Below are 15,180 nucleotides of genomic sequence, written 5' to 3' on the forward strand. Positions count from 1 at the left end.
CTATGTTCATCTTAGAATCTTTTGTTTTTGTTGGTAAAGTTGGACACACTATGTGGTAGCCGATAAATACGAAGAGCATCGGATAATGGCTGACGAGGCGAGACAAGGAACATGATGCTCTGGATATACAAGGCGAGATAGGGAACATGATGCTCTGGAATTATATCGCATTCGATAATGGCTGATTCATGAAAACGTGCGCTTAAAGAAAAGATTCAAAGGAAGTTTTGGTTCTCACAAATTGCGTGGTAATCAAGTCATGAACTTTGCTTTGTTTTTAAAGGCTCTTTTGCTTTGATAACTATACCTATATATGAAAAATAATGTGATTGCATGTGTAGATTTTTTTTTGTGATTTTTTTAATAATTAAAAAATAAGTTGATTTTTTCTCACTTTACTTGTACATGACAAATCGAAAATTATATTTTAATTTTATGTTTTTATAATTTTAATTTTTTTTAATTTAATGATAATTTAGAAAGGTTTAATATATTTTTTGGTAGTTAGTTTTAAATTTACAATGTGGTATTTTTTAGTGCAATCAAGTACCTATTTATTTTAATTGTACAATTAGGTACCTAACTTTTTTAGGGTGCAATTAGATCTTTTTTATTTTTGGATGTAATTAGATACTTAACATTTTTCAAAAAAAAAATTATATGAGTTATTCTTAAAATTTTATTGTCTAACTTTGAATAGTATTATATTTATCATTTTTAGTTGTTTAGATTTGAGTACCAACTAATCATAATTGAATTACGGTAATTGAATTATGGTCTTAGTTGTCGAAGGGAATACTACTCTTCTTAAAAGATTGTGTTTAAGCAGTTTATATGCATAGCTAAATTATAAAGTAAGTCTAAAATTTTATGATAATATATAATTTTTAGGGTAACATATACATATGATCACCTAATTGTATGGTACTGCTTTATTAAATTTTTACTATTAAAAGTTATAAATAATTCTCGGACTATAAAATGTTGCTTTGTTGAGTCTCTCGACTATTAAAAATTATAAAATGGTCACCTGACTATTCATTATGTTCCAAATCATCCTTTTTCGTTACAAAATTGACGGTATTATGAGCTAAACTATAACATGTTGATTGTGATATGATAAAATGATATTAGAATCACAAACGACTATTATATCTCAACCATCATATTAACACCCAGCTTAGAAAGCACCAATTTTTTAACAGAAAAAGATGAATTTAAAATATAATAAATAGTCAATGATCATTTTGTAATTTTTAATAGTCGATGGACTTAATAGAGTAATAGACTATAGTCAGAGACCATTTGTACTACTTTACCCTAATTTTTATGAAAATAATTATTAAATATTTTTAAATACATTACACATAACAAAACACACACAATAAATGATTTATCAATCATAAAATATATCTTAACTAAAGGACCCTCCCTCTTTTTTTTTTTTTTTTGCTTCTTCCACTCTTTCCTTTGTGAAGAAATCAAAATTTTGAGTGGCGATAGCCTCGTCATTTCTGTAGATACCTGATATAAAGATTCACTACCAACCGTTATGTCATCACCATCAATACCAACGGTTTAGATTAATCCGATCTATAGTATTTTCTCATCTCATTCATTTTTAGCTCAGTTTTCCAGGAAAATTGTTTCTTTCGCTTCTTCTTTTTTTTCTTGCATTTTTCAGCTGTTTTTATCGATTGGGGTGTTAAAAAATTTCATCTGAGGGTGTGTTTGGATTTGAGAAAATTATCAGCTGGATACTCTCCCTAGTTATGATTTTCTAAAAAAAAAATTCCTTCCACTTTTTCTCTTGCTTTTCCAACTGTTTTTTTTCATCAACTGCATCTTGGGTAGTGAGAACATTTGTATAAGTTGGATACTTACCCGAGTTATGATTTTCTGAGGAAATAGTTCGTTTCACTTTTTTTATTGCTTCTTCAGCTGTTTTTCTTTATCAATAGGAGTGTTGAAAAAATTGCATATTTGGGCTGTTTGGATAATCAGAAAATTTGTATCAACTGGGTGTCTTCCCAAGCTTTGAATTTTCCAAGGAAATAGTTCTTTCACTTTTATCGTGCATTTTAGCTGTTTTATCTATGGGTGTTAAAAAAAAATTCGCTTCTCGGAGCATGTTTGGATAGTGAGGAAATTCGTATCAACTACACTTTTTTTATTGCATTTTGAGCTGCTTTTTTAATCATTGTCTGTTTAAAAAAATTGTACCGTGGGGAATGTTGCGCGGTGAGAAAAACTATATCAACTAGATGTTTTCCCAAGCTTTGAATTTTCCAGGAAAATAGTTTCCGTCAACATTTCTTGCATTTTCAGCTCTTTTTCTCAATTGGGGTTTTTAAGAAAATTATATCTCCAGACGTGTTTGGATAGTGAAAAATCATAAATGCCAGTTTCTACAAGGTCTCAATCTCAGATCAGCACAAAGAGAAGATCAAACGAAGAACAAGGGGAGGAGGAGAACAAAAACAATAATGTTCCAATGAGAAATTGAAGGAAAAACTCAGAGAATTAACTATTTTATGAACAACAAAAGAAAGCTTCTGCAGTTCTTAGAAACAGCAGCAACAACGTCATTATGACGAAAACACAATTCCGACACAACATTGGCTCCGATATCGAATTCGACAGCTTTGATGATTCAAAGGAATCATTTCATTGGTACTGCTGACCATGATTCTTGGGGTTTCATCTTTGCAACAAAGGGTACAGACACTGCAGTTGCAAGGAAGCTATCAATGGAGATGAATGAGAAAAAAGAGAGCCGCGTGTTTGTAAGGCTTAGGCCGATGTCGAAGAAGGAGAAAGAAGCTGGATCAAGGTGTTGTGTGAAGATTGTGAACAAAAAAGATGTTTACTTGACTGAGTGTGGTGATGAGAGTGATTATCTTAGATGAAGAGGCTTAAAGGCAGGCATTTCACCTTTGATGCTTCACTCCCTGATTCCATACCCAATATGAAGTGTATACCACCACGTAAGTTTTGATTTCATGTATGATTCCATTTTGATTCGAATTGCAGATACTCGTATCCGACATTCATGTTCGAGGAGTTGAAGTAGCATAGGCAGTTTAGCCCATAACTGTGTGCTTGGAACTAGGAAAATTCACTTTTGATGCTTCATTCCTAGATTCCAATTGTCAATATGAAGTTTATACCACAATGTTGAGGTTCAAGTTGGATTTTAGTTTTTGTTATCACTTGTTTAGCTTATGTTATTCGGTTTTACGTGCAGGTTTTAAATACGAATACGTATTTGGTATCGGTACATTCAGTTTACTTGAAGGGTCATATTCCCTATCCATGTTAGTCACTGGTATTTGTTAATGTTTTTCGAATTCGGGTATGAATGCTATATTAGTATGTATCCGAGACGGATTTCGTCTGAAGCAAGTTGGATTTGCAGGACTGCAGAGCTTGTGGAAGAAGTGTTGCAGGGAAGAAATGGGTCAGTGTTCTGCTACGGTGCCACAGGAGCCGGCAAAACGTATACGATGTTAGGCACCGTCGATAACCCGAGCTTCGTGGTCTTGGCAATAAAGGATCATTTTACGAAGATTAGACAAATAAGCTTGATGGAAACCATGTTGTTCATCTTTCTTATCTCGAAGTCTACAACGAAACCGTCCGGGATTTACTATCTCCTGGAAGACCCCTTTTTTGAGAGAAGATAAAACAGGTCAGTAACCAACACGTCCACTCGAGTTCGAGTAACGTAGGCCTTCATATCTGTGTTGATATACATTCATACATGAGTGCCAGATGTCTGATATGATCAAACAGACCCGTATTCGATATTCTATGTTGGTTCGACTCTTATTTGATATAACCCTTCAAACGCCATCCAAATACATGCCGATATCCGACATTTACACCCGATGATTACATTTAAGTTCTAAACATGTATGCCTTTGATTTTATGCAAATGCAGGGAATTGCAGCTGCAGGTTTTACACAATACAGGGCTTATTCAACAGATGAAGTAAATTTTCATATTGAACCCTAATTTTATTAGTATCTTGCAACAGTTGATTGAATGAAACGGGTTCAATAGTCTGGTTTGGTTGTGGCAGGTGATGGCATTGCTTCGAAGAGGAAACCAAAACCGAATCACCGAACCGACCCGTGCTAACGAAACATCTTCTCGATCCCATGCAATTCTCCAGGTATACCTATGTCGAGTCAAATCCAATCCTGCTGTTACAGATCCGTTACTGACTACTATCTCTGTTCTTCTAGGTTGTGGTTGAATACAGAGTGAAAGACGCTTCAATGAACGTCATTAATAAAGTCGGAAGTTCTCATTCATCGATCTTGCTGGTTCGGAACGAGCTCTCGCGACTGATCGAAGAACGCTTCGATCACTCGAAACACATACCGTACCGGAACTTGAAACTCACTCAATTCTTGAAGGACTCATTAGGTGGGGCTTGTAACACTGATGAGCACTAATATCAGTCCCAGTAATGTTTCATTTGGTGAAACACAAAACACCATTCATTGGGCTGACCGGGCTAGGAAATCTGAACCAAGGTTCGTAACTCGTATTTGAAGCCAACTATTTTTCTCGAAGTATCCGTGTTTGATACATTGTATCGAATATTCTCACCGAATCTGAATAACATAGAACATCTTATTTTACTTGCAGGCATGTGAGGCCAATGAGGAAGTACTTGCATCACCTGAAACAAGTGCAGCCGATCAACCCAAGCTTGTAAACTACGAATTCAACTGGTTCGCCAACAGCAAAAGTTGCTAAGCTTTCAAGCGCAATCAATGGCGGCCAAGGCCGACGTTTCACACCAACGCTTACTTCACTCTCGTCTCTAACAACGCCTCCATCAACATCCCAACCAACAATGAAAACGAAGCTCAAACGACCATTTTAAGTCGGAATTGCGCCACACCAGAATCCAGTAAAAGGGATGCAGAAGAAGCTGTCAACGAGCTTAAACTGCGAGTTAAAGCTTTGGAATCGGAAATGGCAAGAATGAAGAAAGACCATGCTTTAGAATTAAAGCAAAAGAAGATATGATCCGGGAGCTTTCGAGGAAGAATGCAAAACCATTAGGAGAATGGAAAAGCCCGAATCATCGGTTCCGGAACGCCGATCACATCAAAGACGAGGAAACGGAGTTTTTGGGATATAACTACGGCCGACAGTCCTTCAATTGCTGCATCAAGTGGAAGAAAAACGAGAAGTCGTACCACTTCACAGCCTTTTGGAGCTCCTTCAAAGCTTCTTCAGGTATGGTGACCTTTTTCATCCTTTCTTTTATTTTTCAGATTAAACTAATCGATGCCTAACCACATTTTGCAGCCAGGATTTGCACGTCAGAGACCAGATGTATAGAAAAAAATGATATTTCAAAATACATTAGAAATTCTTTTAAATGTTTTAATTTCTCACTGGGATTATTTAAAAAAATATTATGATTAACGATTAAATATTAGATGAAATAATAATGTGAATTTATTCAAAATAATTCAATAACGTTGTTCGAAATTTATCAATCTGATCTTTGTACACATTGTTCTTCTCTTAATAACATTATATAATTTTCCTATTACTTTGACAGATTAGCAAACAATGAACTTACTTGTTAGTAGGGATGGATCTAGACGGGACTGGTGGGGTGGATATTAACATTGTAACACCTTACACCAGTATGACATTCAGTCGACCGATAAGAGTGTCACACGAAACCACTGAAGTGACTAATCGAAAATTTTCTTTAACATGCTCAATTGAAAACATTCATTTGAAATTTGCTCATGATAAAATAAATAATAATATCTATATAAATCAGTTTACAATCGGGAGCTGCCATAATAATATTCTAAAATATACAGACCAAAGTTTTAAATTTAGCCACAACTCGATTATACAAAATAGGGATATAATTATACATGCTCTCTAAGAAGAAATCGGGACGTACTCTACCCTGAAATCTGGGTTTGGATCTACTATGCACAAAAGCTCTTCAACTGCTCCATCTATGAATCTGCTTAAGGAAATAAATTCCAAACGCTGAGCTTATTAGTCCAGTGTCACACTAACAATTAAATCATATTAAGAGTGCATCAAAATATGCTCAAGCTATCAGATATCATATATCAGTGAGTATACTCGCATACTCACTCTCTACTCTAGGGTAGACATCACAGTGCGGCTGAGCGTTCTGCATCTCGGAGCTCACACACCCCTCTAGTCTACCAATGATGTGGCCTAGAATCTCTACATCGGACACAACACCCTCGACTAACCCACCCCTCGCAGGTACCTCGCGCCTTAGTTGGTCAGTTTAAAGTACCTCGCGCACTACCTATGGATATTCGGACTGAATCTATACATCGACACCGCTATCTTTATTAAGGGAACTCGGGTGTCCTGATCGTTTCCCGAGCATCAATCAAGGCTAGTCTTATGTCACCCTAATTGATCTCGTTGCTAAGTGTAATTTAGCATTGTAGTCTTATTGAAGGTAATTATAGAATTATTGGGAAACCTCAATACCCTCTTAAAATTTCTAGAAAATAATGCTTGAAATTGTGCGTGGTACCAATACTGATCACTCGATATCGGTATTGGTCGTTTAGTATTGATACCCCTTGGGTATCGACACCAATCCTTAGTTCGATGTTTTGAATTTTATGACAAGTATAAATACTCCCAAGAGTACCAGTACCAAATTTGGCTTCATTGTTTTAAAAATACTCTAGTAACAATACTTACCCTTGGAGGATCGATAATGTACCCTGAGTATAAATACTTCTCTAATGAGTATCGATACTACCTTTGAAATTTAAACAATTTCAGGTTAATTTAAAGAAAAATATCGGTACTGTTCTTCCAATACCACTACCCTCGCTTGAGATGACCCTATTTGGGCACTCGATTTCACCTAAATTACTACTTTGAGGTTTTCAATTGTTATTAATGTCTTATGTGATCAATAAGGGTCATAAACTACATGCTTTAAAACGTATTAAAAACATAAATCATGAAGTCTACCATGTTAATATTCATCAAGCTTTAAACTCAACTTATATGATATCTTGCATTACTAATGACTCACTAAAGAGTATAAAAGAGTGGTAAGTGTGGTTACCTCGAATTTCTTGAGTAATAGCAAAGCCCCAACTAACTCAAGAGGTGCTTTCTCTTTTCCTTTAGCTTTTGAACTTTCTCACACTTCTTTCAATATTCAAGGGCAAGAAAAAGGAATTTCTAAGTTATCTATATGGTGGGAATAAATATTAGCACAGTTCTTACATCTTAAATCTAACAAAATAACCTAGAATTCATAGATTTTATTTAACCTCTCAAAAACTCATTTTGGAAACTATGGCTAAAAACTTACAAAATGGAACTTAAATTGAAACTCGGAGAATGGGAATTACATTCTCATCTTAGATTAACCAAATTAAACTTGCAAAGCTTGAAACTTCACTTAGAAGAGAAAGAGAAAAATATAAAAGAAGGGTGTTTGCTGAGATATTTTTTTTGTGTGGGGGGTTTTGTTCACCTTAGGGATGGCAACGGGGCGGTTTCAGACCGGGAATTGGTCTCCCTGTCCCCGCTTAAAACCCCCGCATGGATTTAAACAGGGATCTCCCATCGGGTACTCGGGAAAAACCGTAGGGAAACTGATATCCCTGTTTAGAATAAACGATTATTTAAACGGGTAAATTTCACGTGGGGATAATTAGTAACTATTTTTCCTAAAATGCATTAGTTTGCAAACAAGATTGAAGACCATTTATCAAACTTGAAACACTAATTTCACATTTATCATTCAGGTACATCCCATCCAGAAGTAGAAATATAAAAGCAACTAAAATTACCCACTACCAAATTAACTGACAAACAAAAATAATACTGAGGAATTAAAAAAAAGAATAGATAGCATCACATATAAAAGTGCAGGTTGCATGGACTTGCACGCAGATGGTTGTTGTACTGCAAGCATAAGATGTTGTACTCCATGTATACACATTGAACTGAATGCATAGGAGAGTTGTACCACAGCTATAAGGTGTTGTACTTCAGATTTTCTCAAAATCCATACTGCTGCCCAACAATTTTATATACACAGTAAGAAGATGCTAGTAAACATAAAGATGCAAGACCATTAAAATTGATTACAGAAGCTACTACCATGAGTAAAAGAACAAGATTGCAACCGTAAAATTGATTACAAACCATTAAAATTGGTTTACAGAAGCTACTACCATCACATGCTAGTAAACATAAAGATGCAAGACTAACCTCAAATACAATCGGATGAAAAGTGACGAGGGAAGGCCGGAACTCGGAAGGGGAAGATCGGTCGTAGAAGTCACTAGGGAAGGTGAAGATCGGCGAAGCAAGACTTGAGAGTAACCGCAGGGAAAGTGACGAGTAGGTCAAGATGTGTTCTCCTAAATCCTAATCTCCTTTATATATTTTTTAATTTAAATTAAATTTATAATATTATATATATATATGAAATAATTATTTTTAATATTTATCGGGCCGGGTATTCGGGTAATCAGGGCGGGGATTACTGTCCCCGTTTATCATCCCAAACCTGATCCGTTTAATTCGGTTTTTGATTTTCCCCGACGGATTCGGTTTTTTTGTCATCTCTAGTTCACGTAAACACATATAATAAGGGAGGAGTTTTCAGCTTTTAAACAACAATGGGAAATTTCACCTCAAGTCTCTCTACACTCCATTTCATAAAATATCATCACCATTCATAATTCTCTTAGGCCCAACTCAAACCCAATTTCAACTAAACTTGGTCCAACTATTTAATAAATCCTTTGGGCTCAGATTATGTGTCTCGAATTGACCTAAACTACTAACTTAAGGTTCGAGGCATTATAAACATATAATGATCTCACTTGTTAGCAGGGATGAATTTAGGCGAGGGCATGTTGGGACGGTTGCCGCCCTAAAAATTTAAAACTATAATACATTTTAAATTTTTCTATGTATTTTTTGTTGAAAACCTGAATTCGCCTCCCTAAATTTTTTTATAATTTTAAGTTCGCCTCCCTTAAATTTTATAAGTTCAAATTCACCACCTAACATAAAATTTGCGTCCAACCCTACTTGTTAGATATAAAAAGGGTAAAGTATAGTAATGGTCACTGAACTTTTCTAAAGATTTCATTTAGGTCCCCCAACTTTTAAAACTTACAATACATTCCTCCAACATTTAGTTCGTTTGCAATATGGTCCCCGACGTAACCTGTCGTTTGATGTCGTTACACTTCTGTTAGTACGTTTGCAATATGGTCACTGAACTTTTCAGGCATTTGCAATATGTGAGCGAAAGAGACTGAGAGGTGAATGCCATGTTTGGGATTTCATTATATTTGATCATCTGCTGGAAAATTTTTAACCACAAGGATTAAACGAACAAATTATTATATGCCATTTATAAAAAATAATTCCAGCTTTGTGGGTGACTTTCAATAATGATATTTGGTTCATCTTAGTAATATTTGTTAACTCTGAATTTCTAACCCCATTTTCTTCTCACAAGCATTTCATCGAACATCTATGCTTCACCTGAGATGGCATGTATCTAACATTACACATTGAATCGTTGATGGTCCATATAGTCCCTTGGTCGGGTCTTCTCTCAATGGACCCTTATTCAAGTCAACACCTCCACATAATTCAAAGTTAGATTAGAATTTCCCATGCATCACTGACTGAAAAGTTACGCTAGAAATGAGAATAGAAAAGCGAAAAAAGAAATTCGAGATAAAAATGAATTTGGGGTTTGAACGAAATTGAGGATTATGTTGCAAGTTTTAAAAATTGAGGGACCTAAATGCAAACGCCTAAAAAGTTCAGTAACCATATTGCAAATGTACTAACGACAGTGTAACGACGTCAAACGACCTGCTACATCGAGACCATATTGCAAACAGACTAAATATTAGAAGATTATATTGCAAGTTTTAAAAGTTTGGGGGACTTAAATGAAAGCTTTAGAAAAGTTAAGTGACCATTACTATACTTTACCCTATAAAAAATTAAATAGAAAAAAAAATTAAATATGAAAGATTAAATTAATGAATTATTTCAAACTAGAATCAATTTGATAAAATTAGTAGTCTCACGTGCCAAAATTATCATTATATCAGACAATGGTAAACATTATTTTTTATTACAAAGACAGAAATATGTTTAAATAAATATTTTAAATTACAACTTCTAAAAATTAAGTGACCTAAGATGTATTTCCCTTTTGATTTTCAAATTGGAGAATTTATATACCAAAAACGATGTAATTTATGTCATTTTAGTTCAAAATTTAATACAATTATTCCTTATTTTCTCTGTGCATCGGCTAAGAAAGATAATTAAAAAGATCCGAGGTAAAAGTGGCTCTTTTGCACCCCCTATACAGGTATGTTCAACAAACATAACCCTGCTTACAAAGTTTAAAGAACCATCCACCACGGAATGTAAATACATTCGTCAAAATTCGAATTACCGAAACAGATGATACTTTACAGGTTGAAATGAACTGTAAATTCAACAGATCAAAGATCAAAATAGACAATGCCTTTCCTGTCGATATGAAACCATAAACTCAATGGAACGGAACTGATGACACTTATCGATTCACATGAACCGTGATAATATGGCTACGGCAATCCATCATACGTCGGGGCAAATAAACAACAATGTAGGGGCCAAGTCGGATTGTATCCGTGTCACTACTTGTCAATGTCATGAATCAGATAATTCACATATTTATCTTGGTTTTTAACGGCGCAAGGCGCACTGAGGCACAAAAGGTCTTTTTTCAAATATTGCTTTCATCTTCTCTGCTATTTCAATACCCCTATATTCCTTTCCTCTCCTTTCCTTTATCAAAATGTCGATTAAAAGAGATAAACCCTGACCAGTAATTAACAGCCACCACTAAAGGATTCAACCAAAGACAGATTTGAAGTTAGGGTTTTAACCCAGAAGCTCCAAGGCACTACGCTCGGCGCCTAAAGCCCGGAGGAGCGAGCCTCTTGTATCTCGCCTCGCCTCTACCGAGGCGGGTGCCATCTTCAGTGCCTGGCTGCGCCTCGCGCCTAGGCGTGCCTTTTAAAACCAAGATATTTATATATCAAATTTGCATCGTATAATGTTAGCTAGATAGATAAATGTATGAATGATAGAAATGAACAAACTCTTGCTAATTGCATTAAGTTGTAGAATATAGATAGCATCCACAGATATCCACACGGGCCAATGCACTAACCAGTGGCATTCAGATTATAACTTTAGAAGCACTGATGGAATAATCAAGGATGCTTACCCATGGTGAAAGAAAACAAGCCTAAACAATTAGCTCTCTAAGGTTGGGTCAGATTCAGGTTGCTTCGGAACAACAGCCCCACCGTTCATTCTCGCTCGTGCTTCAGCGAACATCCTCTGCTGCTCAGCTGCCGCTTCTTCTTCAGTCATCTCCGCTCCGTTGCTCCATTTGCCTCCTTTCAAAGAGTCATGCTGCATTTCAAGAATACTTCTTGGTCAATAACAAATAATAACACGATAGGCTCAGAGAAAAAAGAGAGAGGAACGAAAAGGGCAATCTCGGATAGTCGGTTATACAAACTAAAATTCAGTTTCCAAAGATTGAGATTGCAGAATTCCAAATGCAAACAAGGAGCAAGACAAATAATTACCATGGTCTCAATCTTGTGTTGCTCGTATGCAGAATATACCTCCTCATGTACTCCCCAAACCCAAGAACCTAAAAAATTACATGTATATATAAGTTTCAGTAACAATTACCTTTTTCAGATCACTGTTGTAAAGAAACACCAATACAAAACAATTCAACGGACAGTTGCAGAACTTCTGCTTAAAGCTACCTGACTTTGAACAGTAATGAGGAAAAAACATATTTAAGAGTTATGCCTCTATCGTTCAGATGGAGCAAGTATTAGTTAAGGCATAGCTTAATATAAACACAAAAATATCCTTCTTGGAACCTTGATTGCAGGAAATTTTTTGGTGTAAGCAATTTAAAACCTTATATGTATCTAGTTAAGATCGAGAGCAGGCTAAAATGGCTATAAGCATAAAGATACTGCTGAACCATACAGTAAAGGTCCTATTTAATACATTACTTTCTCCAATCCTGATAATGCAACAAGAAGAAAACAAAATCACACACAAAAAGGAACCAAATTAAAATGTGAAAGTAGGTTTGTGACATGGATACCTAAAGCTTTCAGTACATGCTCAGGTGCTATGGTTCGTTTCTCTCTCTGTTACAACTTCATTGGACTCTGATGAAATGAGATTAATAAACTCTGAAAAAGGATTACAGTTTTGATCAGTTCCAACAAACAAGAAACTGGTACTACCAATTAGATTATGGTTTGGGACAGTAAAAACCCAAAGATGTAAAAGAATTACAAGGGATATAGATGGCGCATAAACTTGCCAAACATGATTCTAACAAGAAAAATCTTTTTCCCGCCAAAATCTTCAAGGACGCAACAAATCTACAGTGAGTATAACCATATGAGACTAATAAACTGTCAAATCGCATCCACAGAGGTTAGGTCATGTACTTGTGCTTACAAGAGAACGATTCTGACAATCATTCAACTTATCAATTACTAATGTACAGCTGTAAAGGTGCTAGCTACTGAAAAGGTCTAAACTGCCTTGACTAGCCAATAGGACATGAGAAAAAATATTAACCAGGAGAAGACTATTTCCTTTGTTCATCACATGCCTTTAAGAACAAATATTTACTATATAGATTGACACTAACATCCAAAAGAATATCTCTTTAATATCATAAGATGTCAGGCAAACAAACAGTGGAAAAGTGATCCCTAAAACAGTAGTTAAAAACTGAGGAATTTGGCTGTAGAATAGAAACCAAGTAGAACTGGGTTACTTTAAATAGATTGAAAAGGAAGAAAGATCAAACTAATTATCTAACCTACACAGCACTCAATCAAAAGATCTTGAGTATCTCTCGCAACACGTACATCTGGTGGTAACATCTCCTTTATAATTTTCGTCATAGTTGCTGAAAAAAAAACACACATATAATTGGCATCACAAAGCAATAAAACAATCAAAACCAAACCACATAGGTGCAAAGCCCTGAGCAGACACTATATAAGAAAGTATAATTTGCATGTGCACAAAGAAGGATTTCAGCTATTTTAGAGGAAAATTTGACACCCTCGTTCTCTTTTCATAACATTTAAAAGTAAATTAGAATCAGAATCCTAAATTACGACAAAAGTGAATCACGTAAAGTGTTTAAAAACATTATCGACCTGTTATTAGCTCATAAGCTCCATTTCACCAAGTAAGAAAGATTACCAGGGAAAGCATATACATCAACCCATACAAGGCATAATTATACAAACACTTGCAACCCTTGCCAATTACGAATTCTCTGCAGCATAGGAATAAATTGTTTTCTTATACAATATTTACCATCCGTTCTCAAAGACATCACAGTCCTCAAGCAGTGCAATGGAATCCCTCTCATGAAAGCTCTAGACAAGAACATCTCTCTTGGAGTTTGAAAACAAAAAACACGTGTACGTATAAATAATTTATAATATATAATAATAAATGGACGCACATATAAACAACCAACAACATTTTCAAACATCTTTGACAGACAAAGCAAAAGATAGCTCCTCAGGAAAAGCTTGAAACTCTCACATTACAAAAAGAATCAACAAGATAATGTTTGAACACAAATTTATGCTTTATATCATAAGAGATTTTGTCTCATTGTGCTTACCTTAACACCATCAAATTCAAGTTTATGCAAACTTTCACCTTTCGGTAGCTTACTCAGAAATAACCGTAATTAACTTTCAATGGCAACTAATTCACCTATTTACTAATATTCGAAGCATAAGTTGACATAGATAATCCAGAAACCCAAAATCAAGAGACAAAACGGTTGACTCCAATCATTCTCAGCTAAACTATAATGCCGGATAAAAGTACCACTAGCAAATTCGAGTCTTGAGATTAAGAAGTTTTAGAAACCAGAGAAACCAAATAAACGAAAAAATGAGATTTTAAAAAAAAAAAAAATCATCAAGATACCAAATAATTTCAAATAGATAAGATATACATTACGACGAGAAAGCAGATGAAACGTGAAAATTTTACCTTTGGGAAGCGAAGCGTCTTCCTTCGACTTCCCTACGATATCCATTGGTTCCATCTTTTAATTCTTCAAAACAAAAATTAAAAAAAAATCAAAACCAAACAGAGAATAGACAGATCTAAAACGTGCGTGAGAGGAGACCGAGGGAGAGAATCGGCTCACTGAGTTACCGAGTCAAGACGTCGGGGCGTGATATTCCTGCGGAGATAGAAACGGTGAACGAGTCGAGCGAGTCTTGATCCGAGTCGAGTGGGGATTCAAGGGGAAGGACATGATTGATTTATGGAGTTCTTCAGATAAAGGCAAGGGATGGGGGGCTTCACGATAAAGAGAGGAACCTCTCAATCCCGGTCGATTAGGGCAAAGAGGAATTAACAAATAAATTAGGAAAAGAAAAACGAACATTCAGTCGTTCGCGCGTGAAAGAAACGCGCTAACTCTAGGCTACTCAAAAATATTCGAGGGAGAAGTGGAAGCTGTGCCTAGGTGCGTGTTTGGAACATCCGTTAATAGCGCGTCGAAGTGGTTTCAGCTTTCTCTTTATTTTTTTCCCCTTCCTGTTTGCTTATTTGTATCTTGATCCATGAGTAGATTAAAACTTGTTAACAGAAATTTTGACGAAATCCTAATTATTTAACCTATTTAGATGAACTCGAGCATTAGTCTCAAATAATGATATTATTGAAATTGTTAATTTCTTAATATTTTTATAATATTTAATTTTAATTATTTTATATAATTGGTCGTATCACGATGGATGTATAAAAAATAACAATATTGTTTTTATAACTTACATTTGATTGATTAATTTATAAATTTACCTTTTGTTTTCTTTAAACTTAGTTACCTGAATTTGAATTCCATTATATAAATTATCTTCAATTCTACTAAATGAAAAGAGTATTGGGTTTTTATCTTTTTCTTTAACCTAAGATTTTTTTTATAAATATTTTTGAATATGTCTTCTTCTTTTCTTTTGATTTTTGTTTAGTCG

At 35.1% G+C, this 15,180-nt stretch overlaps 2 pseudogenes; one reads left to right on the forward strand and one right to left on the reverse strand.

The window, feature by feature from the left end:
- Positions 1-2,648: 2,648 nt before the first annotated feature.
- LOC120178412 lies at positions 2,649-5,365 on the forward strand (annotated as a pseudogene).
- A 5,825-nt stretch (positions 5,366-11,190) lies between these two features.
- On the reverse strand, positions 11,191-14,532 carry LOC120178410 (annotated as a pseudogene).
- Between the last annotated feature and the right edge of the window lie 648 nt (positions 14,533-15,180).

The sequence above is a fragment of the Hibiscus syriacus genome, unplaced genomic scaffold, assembly GCF_006381635.1.
Source record: "Hibiscus syriacus cultivar Baekdansim isolate YM2019G1 unplaced genomic scaffold, ASM638163v2 tig00112349_pilon, whole genome shotgun sequence".
Classification (NCBI taxonomy): domain Eukaryota; kingdom Viridiplantae; phylum Streptophyta; class Magnoliopsida; order Malvales; family Malvaceae; genus Hibiscus; species Hibiscus syriacus.